Below are 23254 nucleotides of genomic sequence, written 5' to 3' on the forward strand. Positions count from 1 at the left end.
AAACATACTGGCCACTCCACTGGGGGTCTGTAATCATAAAAAGGTAACACCCCCTGTTTTAGTCCATCACTGCTGAATTAAAGTAAATCTGAAAAACAATCATACAAAGCCATGAACCCACATCCTTTGGTGTTTCATACTACTTTTGGTTCTCCTGCCTACCCTCTCCTAATCTACTGCTACAGTACTCTACAGATTCTATAAAAATGCTGACTATTCTAGAAAATGCTATTTTGTATATGGCTAGCTGCTCTCCCACTACAGGGACACTATGGGTGATATAAGGCATCACAGGTTCCCTGCTATGCACCATACCAATAAACTGCAAATGTCTTGTACCTTTCACTGCTATTTTATTTTTTTTAATGAAATTTGTTTTGAAGGCTTGACTAATATTTTACAAAATGCTTTATATAATCCAATAAAATATCTATAGACTTTACAAACTATAACTACAAGCCTTGGTCTGTAAGCCTTTTTTGGCAACCTAAATAATCCGAAGAATCGCCACCCCTAATGCTTTCTGCTGGCATGTCACATTTGTTAATTTGCTTTGAGCATCAAGAGTTTCCCCGAGACTAACAAAAAACAGAGCCAAACTACTGCCAAACCAAGAGTATTCAGGAAGTCCTTTGCTTGACAAACTCTTTCCATACATAATCAGTCAATGTACACCAAATTTTTGTTGCAATAACATGCAGATGTAGAAGACCGAGAAACAAGCTCTATAGTAAAGCATAAAAAGTTTTATATTTAAAGTTTTTAAAATCCATTAGTTTTGGGAGTTGTGACAAACATACCAGCAGCGTTGGTTTCCTGGATAACCATACTTATTTCTTCATTCAACAATTTAGTTTTCCCATTTCTGCCTTCAGCATGCTAATTGGACAATAAGTCAACATTGTCTATGGCCAACACGTAGAGAGCTGACCCAAGAAACACTAATGTGAAACCTGGAAAACTAAGTGATTTTCCTAAATCACAGAAGAACAGGTATCACAAAAAATAGCTGGCTAAAACGACAAATCCCTAGGCAGGTTAAACTTTAAACATATGCTTTAGATCTGGGTGTTCAGTTCTCTTCTTGGAGTTACCCTTTACTTCATTAATCTGCACTTTTTTTAACCAAGTAATGCCACCCTTGCAGGGACATCTTCCAATGGGCTCAAGGGCACCCAGTATGACACTACTTGCAGCTACCCTGTAGGTCCTCTCCACAACCAGTTTTAGGAAGCCAAAACTGCCACAGCTGTTGTCAGGGATCGCGGCTCCGGAATCAGGGTCGCGGCGTCTCCCTCCGCGCATGCGTACTGGCGGCAGATCACGCCGGGACACAGGCACTAGGTCCCGGCGAGCCGCGGCTGACAGGACGCCGCGCATGCGCAGTAGGAGCCGCAAGCGCGCCTCAGGCGTCCAATGACAGCCAGGGGCGCGTCCTAGCCGGCCAATGACAGTGCAGGGCGCACTATTTAAAGATGCCCTGCACTGTCACAGATTGCCACAAGGTCTATCTGTGATCCTGAGTTCCTGCATCTGTTCTAGCGACCCTGATTGACCCTGACTACGCTGCCTTCTCCTGTGATTGACCCGGATTGCCCTGACTACGCTGCCTTCTCCTGTGATTGACCTGGATTGCCCTGACTACTCTGCCTTCTCCTATTCTGACCCCCGGCTTGCCTGACCATTCTACGGACTGACTTACCCTGCTGATCCTGTGTGTGACCTGACTACTCTTTGCCCGCCGATTCGGTACCCCGCTTACCCCCTCGGGACCACGATCCGTTACCACCCTGCTGGGGCCGCCATCCTCTTCACATCTGGCTCTCCTGGTACCTGCATACGTCCCCGGAGGCTTCCTCAGCCACTGGTGGGCCTGCTCAGAGGTCGTGACCTGGCCCGGGACTGTTACAAGTCCATCCCCACCATCAGGGGCCCTGGTGAAAGCACAGCCCGGGCTTTGACCCCACGCTCTGGGTAGGTCTGTCAGTTGGCAGCCTGAGGCACCACCTGGCGGATCATAACAGTACCTTGCGGCCATGACAGAGCCAGGAAGTGGACCGGCGTCCCTAGAGGATATTTGCCAGCACCTGGCAACTTTGACCCAGGCTTTCCAGAATTTCCACAGTCGCTGCGCCCGACTGGAGGACCGCATGGAGTCGTTAGCCCCCCTGACTCCCCCTGCTCAGAGTCCTCCAACTGCGGAATCTCCCGCTACTCCGGCATCCGGAGCAGTTGCCGCACCCCTAGCTCCTGAACCCCACGTTCCCCTGCCGGAACGATTCCATGGAGAGCAGAGCCGCTTCCGAGCCTTCCGGAACGCTTGCACCCTGTATTTTGACTTGCAGCCCCGCACGTTCACCACCGAGACCGTCAAGGTGGGGTGTATAGTCTCTCTCCTTCAGGATGAGCCCCAGGATTGGGCTCTCCGTCTGATGGAGAAGCACGATCCCCATCTTGATTCCATGACCGAGTTCTTTCAGGCCATGGCTGTGTTGTATGACGACCCTCAGCGGGCTGCTTCCGCAGAGGCTACCCTATACTCTCTACGGCAAGGCCGCTGGGCAGCTGAAGAGTACATGTCCGATTTTAGGCGTTGCATGGGAGATACCAGATGGAACGATGTGGCATTATGTCACCAGTTCCGCATCGGGCTGTCTGAGTCTCTCAAAGATGAACTAGCACGAGTAGGCCTACCTGACTCCCTGGAAAAACTGATTGAGTTGGCCATTCAAATTGACCGTAGACTAAGGGAACGTCGGCTGGAAAGGAGCAGCCAGGGTCAAAGGGTGGCATGGATTCCACCGAGAGACACAGCTCCAGCCCCAGGGAACCATCCCCGAAGCGCGGAATCAGGGGACACCCCGGAACCCATGCAACTGGGACTGGCCCGTTCCCACTTATCAGTCGAGGAACGTCAGAGGAGACGATCACAGAACCTATGTCTGTACTGCGGGGAAGCTGGTCACCAGGTGCGCTCCTGTCCTGCAAAAATGAGTAAGTCCGCTTCCTTTTCTTTTACTTTACCTGCAGGAAGGGATGTTCAGTCAAGTTACCTGGCCATACCTGTGTCTTTACAGCTCCCCGAAGGAACATTGTCGGTGACCGCAATCGTTGACTCAGGAGCATGTAGTTGTTTTATCGATCTGACTTTTGCCCACCAGCAAAAAATCCCTCTCCAGACCAAAGAAAGGGGGTTCAACATCTTCTTGGCAGATGGGTCCAGTATAAAATCAGGGGTGGTGGACCAGGAGACACCACCCATTTTCACCACAATGGCAGACCATCACCAGGAGTTCCTCCGTTTGGATGCCATCGCATCCCCCCTTTTTCCAGTCATTCTGGGGCTCCCTTGGCTGCGGGCCCATAACCCCCAGATTGACTGGGAAAAGGGAACAGTTCAATTTCGGTCACCTTACTGGATCCGTGGTTCCCCGGTTCCTCCTGTGCTTGGATGGCGATACCGATCTATCCCAGGTTATTCCTCCGGCCTACCATGACTTCTTAGACGTTTTCAGTAAGCGAGGAGCTGACATTCTTCCTCCGCACCGTTCATACGATTGCCCCATAGACCTCCTACCCGGATCTGAAATCTCGTTCGGCCGTATCTTTCCTTTGTCAGAAATGGAAGTACTGAGTACTGGGAGTACTGAGGGAATATATTGACGAAAACCTTCGGAAGGGATTTATTCATCCATCCACATCCCCAGCCGGGGCCGGGTTGTTCTTCGTAGAAAAAAGAACAAATTGTTACGGCCCTGCATAGACTACCGTGATCTGAACAAAATAACGGTAAAGAATCGCTATCCCTTACCCCTAGTCCCCGAGCTCCTCCAGAGATTGAGATCAGCAATAATATTTACTAAATTAGACCTGCGGGGGGCATATAACCTTGTTCGTATCAGGGAGGGGGATGAGTGGAAGACGGCTTTCCGTACGAGATTCGGTCACTATGAGTATTTGGTGATGCCGTTCGGGCTCTGCAACGCACCGGCAACCTTCCAGCATTTTATCAACAATGTCTTTTGTGATTTCCTCGATGTTTTCGTGGTGGTTTATTTGGATGACATCCTAATTTTTTCTCCCTCACTGGAGGTTCATCGAGGTCACGTGTTACGGGTATTAGAACGGTTGCGTCAACACGGGCTATACGCTAAGGCAGAAAAGTGCTGTTTCGAACAGCGCAAAATCACGTTCTTGGGACTGGTTCTCTCTTCCGCGGGGGTCGCGATGGATCCCCAGAAAGTCACGGCGATCTTAGATTGGCCAATACCTGCCGACAAAAAGAGGGTACAGCGTTTCATCGGCTTTTCTAACTTTTATAGAAAGTTTGTTAGGAACTTCTCCGGTCTGGTCTCCCCGATCACGCAACTGACGAAAAAAGGGGTCCGCTTTAAGTGGACTCCCGAAGCTCAGACGGCATTCGAAAAGCTCAAGAAATTGTTCACCTCTGCTCCCATTCTCTGCCATCCGGATTCTTCTCTCCCATATGTTTTGGAAGTGGACGCCTCCGAAAACGCGGTAGGAGCGGTTCTGTCCCAAAGGAATGGTACCAAGGAACTACTGCACCCTGTGGCGATCTTCTCCAGGAAGTTGACGCCGGCGGAACGTAACTATGACATTGGAGATCGGGAGCTCCTGGCCATTAAATCCGCTCTAGAAGAATGGAGGTATTTACTGGAAGGAGCCACACACCCAATCCTAATATTCACAGATCACAAAAACCTTGAATATTTAAGAACGGCAAAACGACTGAGACCTCGCCAGGCGAGATGGGCTCTTTTCTTTTCTCGATTTATATTCCATATAACGTACCGACCCGGTACTAAGAATACAAAACCAGACGCTCTGTCCCGCATGTTTGAGGACCACGACGACGCAGTGTTACCCGACACCATCTTACCTTCCGGAAGCTTCCTCGCTCTACAAACGGAACTTCGCTCCAGACTTCTCGATGCTTCTGTAGGACTACCAGTTCCGTCTGGGTCACCTCTCCAGAACCACGGTGGGCTGTTTTGGAAGGAAGACCGGATCATGGTCCCAGAAGAAGTGCGAACCTTGGTCCTGGGGCACTGCCACGACCATCCAATGGCGGGTCACTTCAGGGTTACGAAAACTCTGGAACTACTACGGCGCTCGTTCTGGTGGCCGGACATGATCAAGGTCAAAGGAACAAGCCCTCCAGGAGCAGGGCATGGGGATTGTTACGTCCATTGCCTATACCCAAGCGGGCCTGGCAAATGATAGCCATGGATTTTGTGGTCGAACTCCCACCATCCCAAGGCTACACAGCAATAATGGTGATCGTCGACCGCTTCTCAAAGATGGCACATTTCGTACCCCTGGAAAAGACCCCATCGGCACCAGAAACGGCACGGATCTTCATTAAGGAAGTAGTGAGGCTTCATGGGGTTCCCGAAGATATAGTGTCAGATCGGGGAGTCCAATTCACCTCCAGGTTCTGGAACGCCTTATGTAAAGCGCTGGGAATCAAGCGGTCGCTTTCATCTGCTTACCATCCTCAGACCAACGGCCACACAGAGAGGACCAACCAAACGCTAGAACAGTACTTACGATGCTACACATCCTACCTTCAGGATGACTGGCTGACGTTGTTGCCTTCCGCAGAATTTTCGTACAACAACTCGAATCACTCAGCTACGGGAAAATCCCCGTTCTTTTCCAATTACGGGTATCATCCCACATTCCTCCCTGATCTGATGCCTGAAAATCCGGTACCTGCGTCCCAAGACATCTTGAACTTCTTTTCTGTCAATAACAAAACAATTCAGGAAGCCATCACTAAAGCCCAAGAGGACAGTAAAAGGGCGTTCGACAGGAAAAGAAGAGGAGAGTTACTGCTTCAACCAGGGGATCAGGTTTGGCTGGCAACGACCAACTTGAAGATGCTGTGTCCTTCGAGGAAGCTGGGACCCAAGTACATTGGCCCATTTCCGGTTAAACGAGTAGTCAACGAGGTAGCCTATGAAGTGGAGACTATCCTCAGTTGCCGAAAGAGGGGGGGCCAGACACAGTTCCTGATAAAATGGAAGGGTTATGGCCCTGAGGAGAACTCATGGGAACCCGCCCAGAACATTCACGCACCCAGGCTCATCCGGGAATTTTTTTGTAGTCACCCGCGGTGGAGAGATCAGTGGGGCTCCCGGAGGGTGCCCATTGGGGGGGGCAATGTCAGGGATCGCGGCTCCGGAATCAGGGATCGCGGCGTCTTCCTCCGCGCATGCGTACTGGCGGCAGATCATGCCGGGACACAGGCACTAGGTCCCGGCGAGCCGCGGCTGACAGGACGCCGCGCATGCACAGTAGGAGCCGCGGGCGCACCTCAGGCGTCCAATGACAGCCAGGGGCGCGTCCTAGCCAGCCAATGACAGTGCAGGGCGCACTATTTAAAGATGCCCTGCACTGTCACAGATTGCCACAAGGTCTATCTGTGATCCTGAGTTCCTGCATCTGTTCTAGTGACCCTGATTGACCCTGACTACGCTGCCTTCTCCTGTGATTGACCCGGATTGCCCTGACTACACTGCCTTCTCCTGTGATTGACCCGGATTGCCCTGACTACTCTACCTTCTCCTATTCTGACCCCCGGCTTGCCTGACCATTCTACGGACTGACTTGCCCTGCTGATCCTGCGTGTGACCTGACTACTCTTTGCCCGCCGATTTGGTACCCCGCTTACCCCCTCGGGACCACGATCCGTTACCACCCTGCTGGGGCGCCATCCTCTTCACATCTGGCTCTCCCGGTACCTGCATACGTCCCCGAAGGCTTCCTCAGCCACTGGTGGGCCTGCTCAGAGGTCGTGACCTGGCCCGGGACTGTTACAAGTCCATCCCCACCATCAGGGGCCCTGGTGAAAGCACAGCCCCGGCTTAGACCCCACGCTCTGGGTAGGTCTGTCAGTTGGCAGCCTGAGGCACCACCTGGCGGATCATAACAGCTGTTCACCTTTTACAGTGTGTTACCCCATTTCCTCCATGGCCTGTGATGGCAATATGACAAAACCAATGTTATTTCCATGCTGCCTCCTATCCAACATAATATTACCCAGAAGGGGTTCCAAATAAGCAGCAATTTGTTTTTTTTTCTGCAAAATCACCTGCAACTCATGACAGCCCATACATTTATCTCCTTCCTCCACAAATACTGCCATTATTTGCTAACCTCATGGACTGTAAAACCTTGACTCCTTCTGATAACCCCTCCACATTACCCCATGATCTGATGTCAACCCATGTCCCACCTCTCAACCTTTAACTACCCTCAAGAACTAATGATCAAATGCTAACAACTTTCTCACAACCACCCCTGTAAACTACAGTACTGGGAGTACTTACAAAAGGTATAGGAAATAAGCTAGAGGACCAACAGGGGCAGCTGTCTAGGGCTTGACTCCATTCTGATAACCCCTCCACATTACCCCATGAACTGATATCAACCCATGCCCCACCTCTCAACCTTTAACAACCCTCAAGAACCAATGGGCAGCACAGTGGCTAAATGGTTAGCACTTCCGCCTGGCAGTACTAGGGTCGTTGGTTCGAATCCCAACCATGGCACCACCTGCCTGGAGTTTGCATGTTCTCCCTATGCCTGCGTAGGTTTCCTCCGGGTACTCCGGTTTCCTGCCACACTCCAAAGACATGCTGGTAGGTGAATTGGATCCTGTCTAAATTGGCCCTAGTATGTGTATGTATGAATGTGAGTTAGGGACCTTAGATTGTACACCCCTTGAGGGTCAGGGACTGATGTGAATGTACAATATACATGTAAAGCGCTGTGTAAATTGACGGCGCTATACAAGTACCTGAAATAAATATAAAATAAAATGATTAAATGCTACCAACTTTCTTACAACCACCCCTGTAAACTACAGTACTGGGAGTACTTACAAAAGGTATAGGAAATCAGCTAGAGGACCAACAGGGGCAGCCATTTAGGGCAGGTTACACGTTTTTCTGGCAGTCCAATGTTCTGACAAAGAGACATGTTCCCATAATTTGACATGTCCTTTCTTGTTTACATATATTTAAATCAATGTGTGATACACATTTTAACATTTTTTTTGTCTATAGTTTAAAAAAAAGGCACTTTTTTTGCTAGTGTCAATATCATTAGGGAAAAGGGTACTCACCACTTTGAACCATAAATACATGTGGATATTGTAATGTTTCATTTCCGTATGCAACACCTTTGCTCCCTTCTCAGAAAAACAAAACTCCTAGCAGCTGTTGAGAGTGGTGTCAAGTCAGACTCTGTCCTCCACATACCATATCAGGCTTTAATTGTTTGGAAAGTACCTAAAGATCATGCAGTAATTAATAGCGAAACAGAAAGCAGTTCCTTCTTCCTTTCATCAGCAGTGCCAGATAACTCAAAGTAGACTTTAGTGGGAAGTTTGGAGGTTTTATTATGTGTACAACTAGGGACAAATGTTAAGGTTCCATTTACTTCTTTGTGGCATGTTAAAGTGAACCTTTAAGTGGGGGGAAAAAAAAGGTTTGGGAACATGTAGGATTTTTAGGCTTGGTTCCGTTATTGTTCAGCTCTTTTATTTTTATTTAAGTGGAGTTTTTTTTGTTGCTGGGCAGAAAAACGCTGCTTTTTGCTTTTAAAAAAGTCCCTGACCTTTTCCAAAAATGCAGTGGCTCAAAAAAGCATAGATGTGAACATGTTCCATAGGAAACCATGTTAAATGGACTGTAGTGCGTTTCTGCAAAAAGCACTAAACAACGCACTGGTGTGAACGGAGCCTTAATGCAAAAGAGACATACTGGGGGAGACTTTCTAAAACTGGAATGCGCAAAATCTGGTGCAACTCTGTTTTAGCAAACCTTCCCCACTATGTCTCTTCTGCACTAAAGCTTATTTCCTGCCTGTGCATTGTCTAGAATTTGTTCATTAAAGGCTAACTCCACCTTTTAGACTATGTTACATGCTTATTAAGTCTAGGTTCACACTACAGCGGTGCGGTAAATCCCATGTGAATCGCACAGGAAACGCACCGTATTCCTGTACAAATCACATGCGATTTGTATGCGGTGTGATTAGAGCAATACATTTTGTATGGCTCTATTCGCACCGCACCAAAAACGTGCAGGACCCTTTTTTGTTCCGCACTAGAATCAGATCGCATGGGTATTCACACCTATGCGATCCTATTCTGCACATCGCACCGCATTTTGCGGACCGATGTCGGGGTGTTGTTAACTTAACATACACACCCGCATCGGTTCGTATGAACGGGGTGCAATTGTAATGCGGTGCGGAATTTGCACTGAAGATGCTGCAAGTTCTGCACCGCATCAGTGTGAACCAGGGAGGGCTTAAGGTGTAACATGATTGCAAGCAGCAAGCGGCACTGGTCCTCTATGTGATAACAATCAAGTTAAGTAAAAAAAAGTATAAAAATTAAATATATTTATTATAGTCAAGCACCTAACCCCCCCCCCCCCAATAATATTTTGAGTCCCCCACCGCCCACATATACACGCACAATTTTATGTAAAGGCACACATCTGGAGCATCTACGTACAGAAATGACAATTGCACTACATATGTTGAATATCGCTGCACACACAGGAGTAAGAGCAATAATTCTAGTGCCATTATTCACAGTGAACTGTAAAATGATGACCTGAAAGAGTCTTTAAGCGTCTCCTATGTACAATTTTGGGTACTGAATTTTGTCAACATATCACGGGCATGCAGGATTTTAAGACTTGACATGCTGGATACATTATCATTTATATTTCTTAAGGAATATGGATTGTGATTTAGGAATGGGTAATTTTATATTGGTATAGGTCTACTTTAACTCACTAGACATTTACTAGTCATAGTCTTTCCACAGATGCAACATGAGTGAATCATTTATAACGTGCTGGATCATTAGTTCTCTTATTGATATACAGAATGTGCCTCTGGTGGACTGATGACTCTGATACACATGATCTCAAAAATACAATCTGGAAAAAAAGCTTTCATTAACATGTAGAAAATGTAAAAGCCAGTATGCATGTTTTGAATTACTCCATTATTTCACCATCCATGGGACTAAAGCTGGGTACACACAGGTCTAAAATTGGCCGAAAACAGTTGGTTTGGGAAGAATCGGACAACTTTCAGCCTGTGTGTACAGCTCCTCGCCAGACAGAAGCTGGTCTCATGTCCAGTTTCTGTCAAATGGGCATTCTGGAAAATGAACATCCAGTCAGAGCTGGTAGCCATTGGCTGATCAGTGTGTCCTGGCGGGTGGGCGGTCCCTGGGTCAGAACACAATAGCTCAGTAGGGAGACCGCAGCACTAACATCGGATGAGTTCGTACGGCAATCTGAAAGCTCAGTGGGTTAAACAAAAAAATAACATCCTGTGTGTACCCAGCATAAAGCCTAGTTAGAATAAAGCCCCTGGTGGATTAGATTATATCTTGTATCCCATATGATCAAAGATGGACCATACTTCAAACAAGGCTTACAGGCATGCTCATTTACAGTCTACTGTACTTTCCAAAGGAAAATTGTGTAAAGTTCTGGCTAAATATATTTGCACTATAGGATTGATTACACACACTTTGCCCTCTGAAGAGCGATCTGCTGTCGGTGGATTTTCAGAGTGCATTTGACAGATAGTGAGGAGGAGTTATTTTGCTGCCTGTTTGAACAACTAAAAGCCCACAACGCAGCCCCATACAGCTGAATGGGTCACGATTGATAGTGCTACTTGGTACTGGACAGGAGAGATCATTTTTGCTGTGCTACAACATTATGGGTGTTCCAGGCATGTGCACAAGTAGTAAACCACTCCAAACAAAAGTTTTTAAACAGGGCTCCAGCAATTCTCATTCTTGTAATCTCCGTTTTTTAATGCATGGCAGTAAAAAAGTGATTATCGTAATCCTGTGCCCAGATTATGCACATTAAAGTATTAAAATAAACTGAACAAGCCAAAAAATCAATTTAAAACAAGCTCTTGTTTACCTCTAAACAGCAGGCACTGTGGACAAATTCATCTTTAGATTGCATTCACACTGAGGTACCGTGCAAAAGCCACACCATTTTGCATGCGTTCACAAAGTGTGAAAAAAAAGCATGTCATGCTTGTGGTGCCGTTCATTGATAATAGCACCCCACACACGACAAATAAGACACGCATTTTTGTCTGCAAAAAAGTGTGCAACAAACTCAGCAGTGCATAAGACTAAAAAAATGGACAAAGCTCAAAAAGACTTGAGCTTCTTTGCTGTGTTTGTTGCCTGTAGGTCAGCCCACTGATTAAACGGTCTGCCCTATTTGTGACAATGGGCAAAACTTGTGTGAAAATGCACCGACACACAATGCATTGCATAGTGTAAATAGAGGTTTAACCTTCACAACAGAGGCACTGAAATCACAACTCATCTCTTATGGAAGCAGAATCTTGGCAGCTTGTCAGTCTTCTAATGTAAACAAACTGCAGATCCTTAGAAGCTGTTACAAACTGAATGTTAGCCCCCATTCACACTATGTAACATGTCGTGTGTGCGTGTTTTTGGGCTTAGCACAGAAGGAAGTCCTTTTTGTTTTATTGGACTGATCTATGCGCGGCAAAGAAGCTCAAGTATCTTTTTGAGCTGTGTACGTTTTTAGCCATGCATTTGTAACAATTAGGGTACCATTGGCACCACAAGCGCAACACGCTTTGTGTATCTCATGAAATTGTGCGATTTTACATGTTTTCACTGAAATGTAAATGCAGCCTAAGAGTCTCTGTGATATTTAATCAGTAATTACTTTCCACTACACACAAATAGAGAGGTTGGTGATGTCTAATTTTAAAATGCTTGAAAAAAAGAAAAAAAATGTAATGTGCATCACCTAGGTTCACCTATAAAGTTGTAATACACCCACAACCAATAATGTAATGCATTCATTTTCTTTTTTAGGCTTTATCTCCCTCTGTTTTCACTTGGTGATCTGACCAGTAGCACACCTCCTGTATTAGAGTACTTCCACTCTAGATGAAGAAACACAGGGAGCACCTTTGGACAGCATCATCGTCACTCTGGAGGTGGGGGAGTGTTAGATGTTCTAGCAGATTTAGATAAGATAACAGGTTGAAGCCAGCCAGCTCATCAGTGCTGCCCATCAGTGCCGCCTATCCGTGCTGCCTCATCAGTGCCGCCTATCAGTGCAGCCTCATCAACGCACATCAGTGAAGGAGAAAAATTACCTGTTTGCAAAATTTTATTATAGAAACAAAGCAAACTTTTTTGTCAAATTTTTTGCTCTTTTTTTGTTTATAGTGCAAAAAATAAAACACCCAGTGGTGATTAAATACTACCAAAAGAAAGCTCTATTTGTGAGAAAAATTATTTAAAACTTTCATATGAGTACAATGTTGCATGACCGCACAATTGTCATTCAAAGTGCGACAGCGCTGAAAGCTGAAAACCGGCCTGGTAAGGAAGGGGGTATAAGTGCCTAGTAGGCGAGTGGTTAAAGTGGTTCTAAAGCTGAATGTTTTCTACCTTCGTGCATTCTATGACAGGTAATGCAGGCCATAGACGGGTTGAAAATTGGCTGATTTTTCGGCCGGAAAAAAAAAATAGGTCAATTTTCGCACCATTAGTGGGTTAATTTGTCGGCCGTTTTTTTGGGATTTAGGCACATTTTTTTTTTATCGGTGAAGTTGGAAAAAAATCCGCTGATTTTTCCGGCAATGATGGGCAAATTGGCTGATCTTTTTACCGATAAAAAATGTGCGCATGAGCTGTGACCTGCAAGAAGAAGAAAAGAAGTAGAAAAAAAAAGAAGAAGAAGAAAAAGCAGAAGAAAAAGAAGAAGAAAAAGAATTCCAGTCCGCTATTATATTTGAGATGAAAAAGTATTGCGGTTGCAACAATGTATCTATTTGTATCCGAATAAAAACATCTGTATCCAAAATGGATACAAATGGATACATTGTTGCAACCGCTTTTTCATGTCAAATATAATAGCGGAGCTCTCTGCAGGGACAAAAGTAATTGAATGCCGGCCGTAGACGGGATGAAAATTGGCCGATTTTTTTTACTGTTGGTGGTAACGTCGGCCTATTGAATGACCGATTTTTCATTTTTTTTAAAAAAACCGCCGGTTTTTGACCCATCTATGGTCTGCATTAGTCTGTTTGGCTATAGGACAGGAAGTAAAGGGAAATTATTATGATTATTATTATACAGGATTTATATAGCCCCAACAGTTTGTGCAGCGCTTAAATCTCTGCAATGGAACACATATGGCAAAATAAGAAAAAAAAAAAAAACATGTCAGGAGTTTTAACCCTCCCCTAGGCTGGCCATACATTATACAATTTTCTTGAGAATTTTGCTTTAGATTTACCAAAAACCATATGAGGTCAAACCTAAACACTTTCAATTGTATCCAATTAGGCAATCCCCTGCACTACATAGTTGAAGGTAAATCTAAAAGAAATTGGGCAGAAATTGAACAGAAAATTGTATAGTGTATGGCCAGCCTTACTCTATTCAAAATGAAAAAAAAAAAAAAGTTTTGCTTATAGTTCTACTTTAAATGTTTTCCTCACAATTTCCTCTTGGCTTTTTTGAAAAATCATCACCTGCGATCTGCTTTCCTTTGCGATTCAGTGCGATGCAATTTTCAGGTCATTCATTTGAAAGGGATGATATCAAACTGGATCACACAAAAAGTAGTGCATGCACTACTTTAAAAAAAACACCAACCGGATCGCATGGTACTGCAGTACCATGCAATCTGGTGCAAGTAAACGAACTGTGACCTGCATTTGGGATGTCAATAGAATTACATTGACACCTACAGCAGATCACACACCCAATGAGTTCAGAACACGGTGTGGGTAACACGCACAGAACACGGGTTTCTAGCACCGCATTCTGGTGTGAATGGATATTATGCATATCCAAGCATTGGCACACCAGATGTATGATTGTTAGGGAGGCTTGGGGAAAAACCAAAACTAATGTTTCTTACTTGCCTACAAGGCACAGAGAGATCATCACATTCTGTATATTTATTGTATCAAGTAGAAAAGATCCAGGCAACAGGACAATGCTATCCATGAGCCAGTATCAGGGGGGCACTATAACTGTGCTAAAATTAGAAGTCCATTTAAAGCAGTATTAAACCCAAAAACAAAAATGTATTATATTGCAACATATCAATTCTTAGATGTGGAAGCTGCTTCAGTTTTGTTTTCTTTTAGGCTGTGTTCACACCTGTGGAGGTGCGACGGCGCCCCACAATTTTTGCCAGATTTTGACATATTTAGGGCATCCAATTCATTTTAATGGGCTGCCACGTGCATGAAAAACACCTAAAAGAAGTGCATAAACTTTACAAAATTTGTGTCGCGCCAAAACACGTGGTGCTTGTCACCCTGCAATTTGGCATGCTCACATTAGCAAGGTGCCTGAGGGTTCCATTAACAATTAATGCCACCACAGCGTGTCTATTTTCGTACACTGAGGGAACATGTGCAATTTTGTGATTCCGCAGTACACAAGTGTGAACCTAGCCTTAGTCTCTTTTTTCCTTTAATTTAACCTAGTGATCCAGCCAGTAAGTCTGTTATTTTCAACTTCCTTTAACAGACCAAGCTGTCCAGTGAAAGTGGCAGTTAGAGGGTTGAGACCATTTACAACTGCTAGGGATGCCTTTAATGGTCAGTTTTTATTCATTTATGTACAACCTTATCCTAAAAAGAAAAATATAAAAACATTGTTGTAAGGGCCGGTTCATACCATAGAAATGCAGTCCAGATGAGTTCCAGATGTGTTTCTGCATGTGCATTTTTGATGTGTATTTGATCCATTGCATTTTTTATGTGTTCCGGTGCCTTTTTTCCCCCCTCTTTTTTCATCTTAAATAACGACATGTGCGTTCCAGTGCATTTTACCGCGTTCCAGTACAGTTCAGTGCAGAAAAAATGAAGAATGTTCTACTTTTTTTTTCTGGAATGCACTGGAACTAACCACACTGGTGTGAACTGTGCCATTGGAAACCAAATAACCGACTATCCATTCATTTTTGATGCAGAAAAAAAAAAACACACACTGGACTGCATGTGGTGTGAACCGGACCTAACTGCTTAAAAAGTGTTAGCTGTCCTACAGCTTTAATTTCTTAGTCAAGTCCTTCTAAATCTGCTAGCGTACATGTGTCAAACACAGGGCCCACGTGCTAAATCTGGCTCGCCAGGCTATCTCATATGGTTCTCGCACCTCTCTTGGAGCTGTGGTACCCCTCTCATCTCTGAACCCACTCTGTCTCAGCAGTTGGCTGCAGAGAGGACGACAGAACTCCTTTGCCAGATCCTGTGGTTCTCTGTGCAGCTGCAGAGAGGCTTGTCCTTGCCTCTCCCCCCATCTCAACAGAAGGCAGCAGAGAGGAGGACAGAACTCCTCCACCAGATCCTACGCTTCTCTGTGCAGCTGCAGAAAGGCTTGTCTCTGCCCCCTCATCTCAGTAGTTGGACGCAGAGAGGAGGACAGAACTCATACAGATCCTGCTCTTCTCTCTTTTGTTTTTGGGTTGAACACCACTTTAATTTAGTCATATACACTATATTGCCAAAAGTATTGGGACGCCTGCCTTTACACACACACAACTTTAATGGCATCCCAGTCTTAGTCCATAGGGTTCAATATTGAGTTGGCCCACCTTTTGCAGTTATAACAGCTTCAACTCTTCTGGGAAAGCTGTCCACAAGGTTTAGGAGTGTGTCTATGGGAACGTTTCCAGAAGTGCACTTGTGAGGTCAGGCACTGATGTCAGACGAGAAGGCCTGGCTCACAGCCTCCACTCTAATTCATCCCAAAGTTGTTCTAATCAGGTTGAGGTCAGGACTCTGTGCAGGCCAGTCAAGTTCCTCCACCCCAAACTCACTCATTGATATCTTTATGGACCTTGCTTTGTGCACAACCTTGTTGGAACAGGAAGGGCCATCCCCAAACTGTTCCCACAAAGTTGGGAGTATGAAATTGTCCAAAATGTCTTGGTATGCTGATGCCTTAAAAGTTCCCTTCACTGGAACTAAGGGGCCAAGACCAACTCCTGAAAAAAAAAACCACACACACCACAATCCCCCCTCCACCAAACTTTACACTTGGCACAATGCAGTCAGGCAAGTACCGTTCTGGCAACCACCAAACTCAGACACATCCATTGGATTGCCAGACAGAGAAGAGTGATTCGTCACTCCAGAGAACATGTCTCCACTGCTCTAGAGTCCAGTAGCGGCATGATTTACACCACTGCATCTGACGCTTTGCATTGCACTTGGTGATGTAAGGCTTGGATGCAGCTGCTCGGTCATGGAAACCCATTCCATGAAGCTCTCTACACACTGTTGTTGTGCTAATCTGAAGGCCACGCAAAGTTTGGAGGTTTTTAGCTATTGACTCTGCAGACAGTTGGCGACTTCTGCGCACTGTGCACTTCAGCATGACCCCGCTCTGTCATTTTACGTGGCCTACCACTTTGTGGCTGAGTTGCTGTTGTTCCCAGTTGCTTCCACTTTGTTATAACACCACTAACAGTTGACTGTGGAACATTTAGTAGCAAGGAAATTTCACAGATGGACTTACCCCACACGTGGTAACCTATCATGGTACCACGCTTGAATTCACTGAGCTCCTGACAGCGACCCATTCTTTCACAAATGTTTGTAGAAGTAGTCTGCATGCCTAGGTGTTTGATTTTATACACCTGTGGCCATGGAGGAGATTGGAACACCTGAATCCAATGCTTTGGAGGGGTGTCCCAATACTTTTGGCAATATAATGCATAATTCATTATAGTCACATTTTCACAAGCCAACTAACAAGGCCAGTAGAAGCCAAAAGGCATTCAAACATCCAGGGTAGGTTTAAAACCACACATTGGCTGTGAAAACCATTGTGCAGGCTATGCTTCTTGTATAAATCTAAAATATTTTTTTTCTTTAACATTATAGATTTCTCCCAATGACTGTGTTATAGTACATTGACCTAAATGAATCAGTTATATTACATATGTGTACAAGCAGTAACCAACATTTCTGTATTTTTTAAAAGGTCTTCTTGCTTAAAAAAAGGAAAAACATTCAGAATAGGGATTTCACCATAGTGCAGATGCCTTGAAGCGCAAAACTGTACTGCACTTGTGTATTTGCGTGCTAAGTATTCTCTTTAATAGGCCTGCTTAGTGCACAAAAGTTCTATTTTGTTTTTTACATTTTTAAAGTTTTGAACTAAACACAAGGTCAATGAATAGGATTGACAGATCCTGCCTTCTGAACTACAGAAGTGCTGAGAATAGGTGTTTCAGGAGGCGGAGTCAGTACAGAAATCACTAATGCCAGGTATCAAGGTACCATAGGATATGTAGTTCTTAGTTGAAAGTAAACACCAAAGGAGAAGCTTCAAAGTATGCAGGGAATCCAGGAAGTTGTGGAGATGGTCACCAGACAGGTAAAACTTGCAACATGAAAGGAGATTTTTTGCGTAAGTTTATATTGGAATTGTATTGCTATTACAATACTGATGTTATAAAATGAAAGTGCATGCTGTGACTATAGAACTCTTTTATATAAATAATTTTCTCCTTTTAAGTAGAATACTTAACCTTTTTTCATCCCTTGTTGCATCTCAGTTTTGCAGTTTTCTAATGGTTTGCTAATGGTGACAACGATGGCTATTATCTGCACAATTCATGTTGAAATGGCCACTTGCAGTCTCTACTGGAAGTCAGGATGACAACACAGGACACAAATGAAAGATAGGGACCAAGCATTGTCTTACCATAACAGAAAGTTATGATGCACTAAACGCACGTCTGTAGTATCAATTAAGGTGTTGATCTTTGTTTCAAGTGACCCTGTCATGTTAAAAAATTATTCAGACAAAAGGTCCTGTAATAGTAGAGCTTTATATTTACCTCTCCAGGGCCCTATGTCCCTTAAGGCAACCATAGATGGATCGACTCTCGACTGGTTTAGCACATACCAGCTGAGGTTCTTTCCATCAATGGGCAGGCTGGCTGTACTGAAGATGATCCATCAATTGACTTTAGTACAACCAACCTGTCTGTTTTTTTTTTTTTTTTCAGTCACTGCTGGCGGCTATAGCCACTAGCTGTGATCATTGTATTCTGCCAGCTAGGAAGGTTTCCAGCTGGCAGAACACAAGAGCACTGCAGGAGGGATTCCCTCATAAACGCTGACTGTTTTGATGGAGGAATCAAGCAATTTTCTTTCTTGCAACCCATGGTTGCAGGAAAGAAAGTTGTATAACGTATGGCCTGCTTCACCTTCCCTCTGTATTAGTGATGCTGCCTCTGTATTACTCTTAGGCATTTAAATATTCTGTAAGAATTAGATGCTTGTGTCCCGGCCCCACATTGTGGTCCTTTCCGACACAATGTCACTGCTGAATCCTGCTGGAACATAGAAAAGATGGAAAATACAGGTTGCTGCAGACAGGAGAGTAAAAGCTCTTTTATTGCAGGACCTATTATCTGGATTATATTTTAATTTGACAGGATAGCTTTAAATAGGCAACAAGTGAAATTCAGTGAGCTTCTAATGCTGTCCAGTCATCACAGCAAGTGCTCCATGGTCAGAAAATATATTCAGTGTACCCTAATCTGGGTTCTGGGTAATCACCTGTAGAATAAACAGAAAGTGCTCTATAGAGGCTCAGTAGGAGGACATTAGGAATGTACTTCCTGAAGCTTGTGTGGTGTAACTTCCTCTCTCTCTCTGCCTCCTTCATCACAAACTTCCAAGGCAGGTTTTAATCCCAGTACCATCATTTGTTATTAGATCAGACCAGGGGCGGACTGACCATTTGGAAACTCGGGCACTGCCTGAGGGCTCGGGGTCAGTAGGGGGCCCCATGAGATGCCCCTGGTATCTTTTTCATAGGCTTTTTTGAGTTTGGCAAGGACACAGGGGCCCCATGATCCCTTATGGCCCGGGGGCCCCATGAGTTGTCAGTCCGCCCCTGGATCAGACATTCTAAATGCAATAAGCAGCAAGGAAAGAGTTCCAGCATTACCAGCAGGAATGTTTCAGGATCACTAGGAGGGTGAACTGGTGGAGTATAGTAATACCTGAACAAAAAACACAACAATTACTCAGCAGGCAGGCTATTTTCTCTGTGTAACATGGAATGCACATCAAACAGTGCAAAAATGCCTTGTGCTACAGTCATCCGTCCTTGGATATCCAGTGGGCTCAAGTTCAAATCCCCAAAAAGAAAAAAGGGTAACCAGCTCCAAGTACTTTACAAATATACAGAAAAATTCCTTAAAAGAGAAGTATGGACTTTGAAAAAAAAAAAAACATTTACACTTACCTAGATGTACGCAGCATCAATGCGATGCTGCATCTGTTCCCCACCGGCTCGGGACTGAGAACAGAGTAAACAAATACCGGTGGTCACTCAGTTCTCCCCCTCCACACTGAACAGAGAGCCATGACTGTCAGTCTTCAGCTCTCTGCTCTGCCCTTCCAACACTTACAAGGAGCAGGGATCGCTGGCTCAGGCTCTCGGCGGACCACTAAGAGGCTGAGCCAGGTGCCGGTCCCAGCTTCTGGGTCGGGATATTTTCAGGGCCTAGGCTGGCTGAGTGACGGTTTTAGCCTGATATAAGCTGAAAATGGGTCACAGGAGTGCAGAACAAACTTCACTCCTGTGATCCATAGAAGTATAGCCAAAAAAAACTTTGGCTATATTTGTTCTTTAAATTATGCATTATCAAATAACAGCTGATAATATAGCAGCAATGTTTCATGCTTCTTACAGCTCTTTTTAAAGCACGGAGTATCAGTCCAAACTAACAAATCCAACAGTTTAAATAGAACTCACAAATATTTCCCTTTTATGTATAGAATTGGATGGTATTTTGTAGTTCCTATGACAAGACTCAGGTTGCAAACCAAGGGTGGAGCATTAGCTTGAAAGGGGTGGAGCCACAGTTATATAGCTTGATTTTGAGAAGGGGAGTGCTCCTTTTCAGCAGGGACGTCATATAGATTGTAAGCTCAAAAGAGCAGGGCCCTCGATCCCCTCATGTTTTGCATTGTATTGTTGTTGTTCTGTCACATGTTCTGTCCCCCTTTGTAAAGTACAGCGCTGAGCGAACTATTGGTGCTTTATAAATACTGTATAATAATATAATAATAATAATATAGATAGGAATCAGGTATGGTGCTTTTGCATGTTGTGATTGCAGCTTGACTTTAACTGGCCATGGATGAGTAGAATTTTGCATGAAAATTCTTAGGAAAAGAAAGTTTGTTCGTTTTCTAATCATTAGTGGGTTTGTTTTGACCACAGTGACAAGAAAATTCAAAGCAGCAGGGTGGAAATTTTTTTCTGAATGAACAAAGTTTTAACAGTGTATGCAAGTCCAATGAAAATTTTAGTTCAAATTTTCCCAAGACTTTTCCTAAAGATTTTCATTCGTAAGGTTCCCATCTGGTGACATAGCATGTTTCCATCTGTATAGTGTAGGCTCTGTATGTCAGGGTATAACATGTTTTTGGTGCAGTTCCACCATCAGGCCCAGTGGTTTTGTTAATTGCGGTTTGGTCAGTGTGTCCCCAAAGTCATGTTGTGATTGGTTATGGGTTCTATTTAAACTGCTGGGTTTGATTATTTGAATAGAAACTTTGTGCTTTAACTTCCCTGGCGGTAATCCCGAGTGTGATGGATTAATTTTCAGTACCAAAAGCGGTAACCCCCAACCACACTCAGGATTACACTGTAGTGTGTGGGTGTAGTGTAACTTACCTTGTCCCTGCGATCCCCCGATGTCCTACCACTGTGTACTCCGGCCGATGTCCTTCCACTGTGTCCTCCGGCCAATGCCAGCATCCGAGTTCCCTTCCTTGCGAGTGCCGCGACACAGGGGGACGGAACCGGCGGGAGATTCAAAAAAAGTAAAAATATGACATACACACAATACATTGTAATCTGATTGTATTACAATACTGTATCAAACCATTTCACCTCAGTTTTGTCTCTAGCGCTTTGTCCAGTGCCCTGCCTGCACTTTTACTGTTCTTTCTGCCTAGAAACTTGAGAACATCCATAGCGTCCAAAAAGCATCCCTTTAGGTCAAAAGCGGTTTTAGACCATCTAGAGAACAGCGATAGTTAATTAGAATCACTTGCAGAATTGAGCGATAGTGATTCCTGGGGAAATTCGTCATCAGACACTGAAATTTCATGCAAAACAATGTACCGCTTTGATATAACCACCTGTCCCTGTCTCTCGTTTGCAAATTTTCCTTGGCCACTTTTGGTAGGTGGTGACCACTGTAGACCAGAAACATCCCAAAAGAGTTGCAGTTTGGAGTTCTTCTGATGCTTACCCATTTTTTCTGATTGAACAAATCAACTTCAGGGACAGCAAGTTCATTTGCTTTCTAATATATCCCACCCACTACAGTTTCCATTGTTACAAGATAATCAATGTTACGTTACTTGTCAGTGGTCATATTGTTATGGCTGATTGGTGTATATCTAGTTAGGTAAGCCCTTACATTACAAAGTTATTGGTAAATTATGCAGAACTACCAGTTCGAATCTGCAGAAAATCTAGTGTAGTAGCTTTACAGACTGTTGCTTACTTTTCTGGCTTAAGCAACCCATGCATTGACTGAATAACACAACAATAGTTATAAACACTTTATCTGGCCACATCCAGTGACAATTCTTTAGCAAAGTTGATTGGCACTGTGCCCCTAGAAATCACTTGAATTTGTATTTTGTAAATTTGGACATGGATGCCAACAGTGGGTAACAACTTGCAACATTATTAAAGCACAATATCACATTAAAAATCACATATCTTCTAAAATATACTGTACCTTTTGTTAGCCATATCAAAACACCTTTCAATCTAGTGAATCCTACGGAATAGTGTCACTTTTATCGACTGCTTGTTATAATATAGTATTGCAGCAACTATGGGAAGCCAGTAAGTCCATTTCAACAATATTTTATTGTGAAAACAGTGATTTTAGAAATATGTGACAGGCAAGCACTTGCTCAAGGTCATAGCTGACACACAGATGAAACTGTATGAACACAAGCAGAACTTCAAACCCTGATACATCCCCAACAATAACCTTGTAGAAAATTTGGAATGTTTCAATATGTACACAAGGCACACAAGGCCTTTGTGATCTACATTGGCAAGGGTTGGCGGAAAAGCACAGCACCACTTGTTGGATATAATATCAAGAAAAGATAGCACAAAGAATGCATACTGTTAGGTAATGCTTACTGCATACATAATGATACCCTATATATGCTTGTTTCATTGTGTCTCTGCACTACTTGTTAGTTTCATGAAATGTTTTAGAGTGATTATTTTAACAAAATTATTAATGACAAGGCAAGCAGAAAGTGTGTTGACTGTTGAGTTGCTAAACAATGATACAATGTCCCAGCTGTGTATAAATAGAACATATGTGGGAAATTGCTAATTGATTAATAGTCACCAAATAATAGGACATTGCTATCCAGATATAAAATCCACAATATTTTGCGGCAATGGGAAATACACCATGTGGAAGGCACTAGGATTTGAAACAATGCCAGCTGTCATTCCTTTTAACAAAACAATGACTAACATGACTGGCTTCTATGCCATACCTGAAACATTCCACCGATGTTTATCGAAGATGAAGTTGTGACGTTGAAAGCTTGACATGAGCAGGATGACCCCTGCCCCACATTGACCTTAATGTTAATCCTTTAGTTTGTAAATGAGGCCTGCAACATAGTTGCACTAGTGGCTACACTGTGGGCCCTGTCAGCTGGGATTTTTTTAACTTCTAGAAATGAATATGGATAATCATGTTAGAGCAAAATAAATGGTGGGCTCTTAAAACTTGCTGTTCACTGCAAGTTAGCACATTCCAGCAATAGGGGCACGTAATACGTCTGGAGATGGCAAACACAAAGGATATTCTACAGTAAACCTCTGGGGGTCATTTTATACTTGACCATCTTCAGCTTCAGCCGTTTACTAAGAAGCTGCAAGTACTTGAAATGAAATCAGCAAAGACCAGCCTCTTCCAATACTCTATTCAGGACAAGATTCTAAACACACAATGACATACTGCAGAAGACCCCCCCCCTTTTTTTTTTTGCCAGAACTGCCACCTTCACAAGGTAAACAGCTGGATGGATCCCTCCAAAACAAGCACACAATCAGAACAGA

General features: G+C 44.1%; 1 protein-coding gene across 2 annotated transcripts in view; it reads right to left on the reverse strand.

Annotated features, from left to right (window-relative positions):
- HIVEP1 (HIVEP zinc finger 1) overlaps window positions 1-23254 on the reverse strand; it is a 294523-nt gene that overhangs the window by 217958 nt on the left and 53311 nt on the right. The window lies entirely within an intron of this gene.

This window comes from Staurois parvus, unplaced genomic scaffold, assembly GCF_062004578.1.
Source record: "Staurois parvus isolate SC_StPar_1 unplaced genomic scaffold, SC_StPar_1.0 ptg000287l, whole genome shotgun sequence".
In the NCBI taxonomy this organism is placed as follows: Eukaryota; Metazoa; Chordata; class Amphibia; order Anura; family Ranidae; genus Staurois; species Staurois parvus.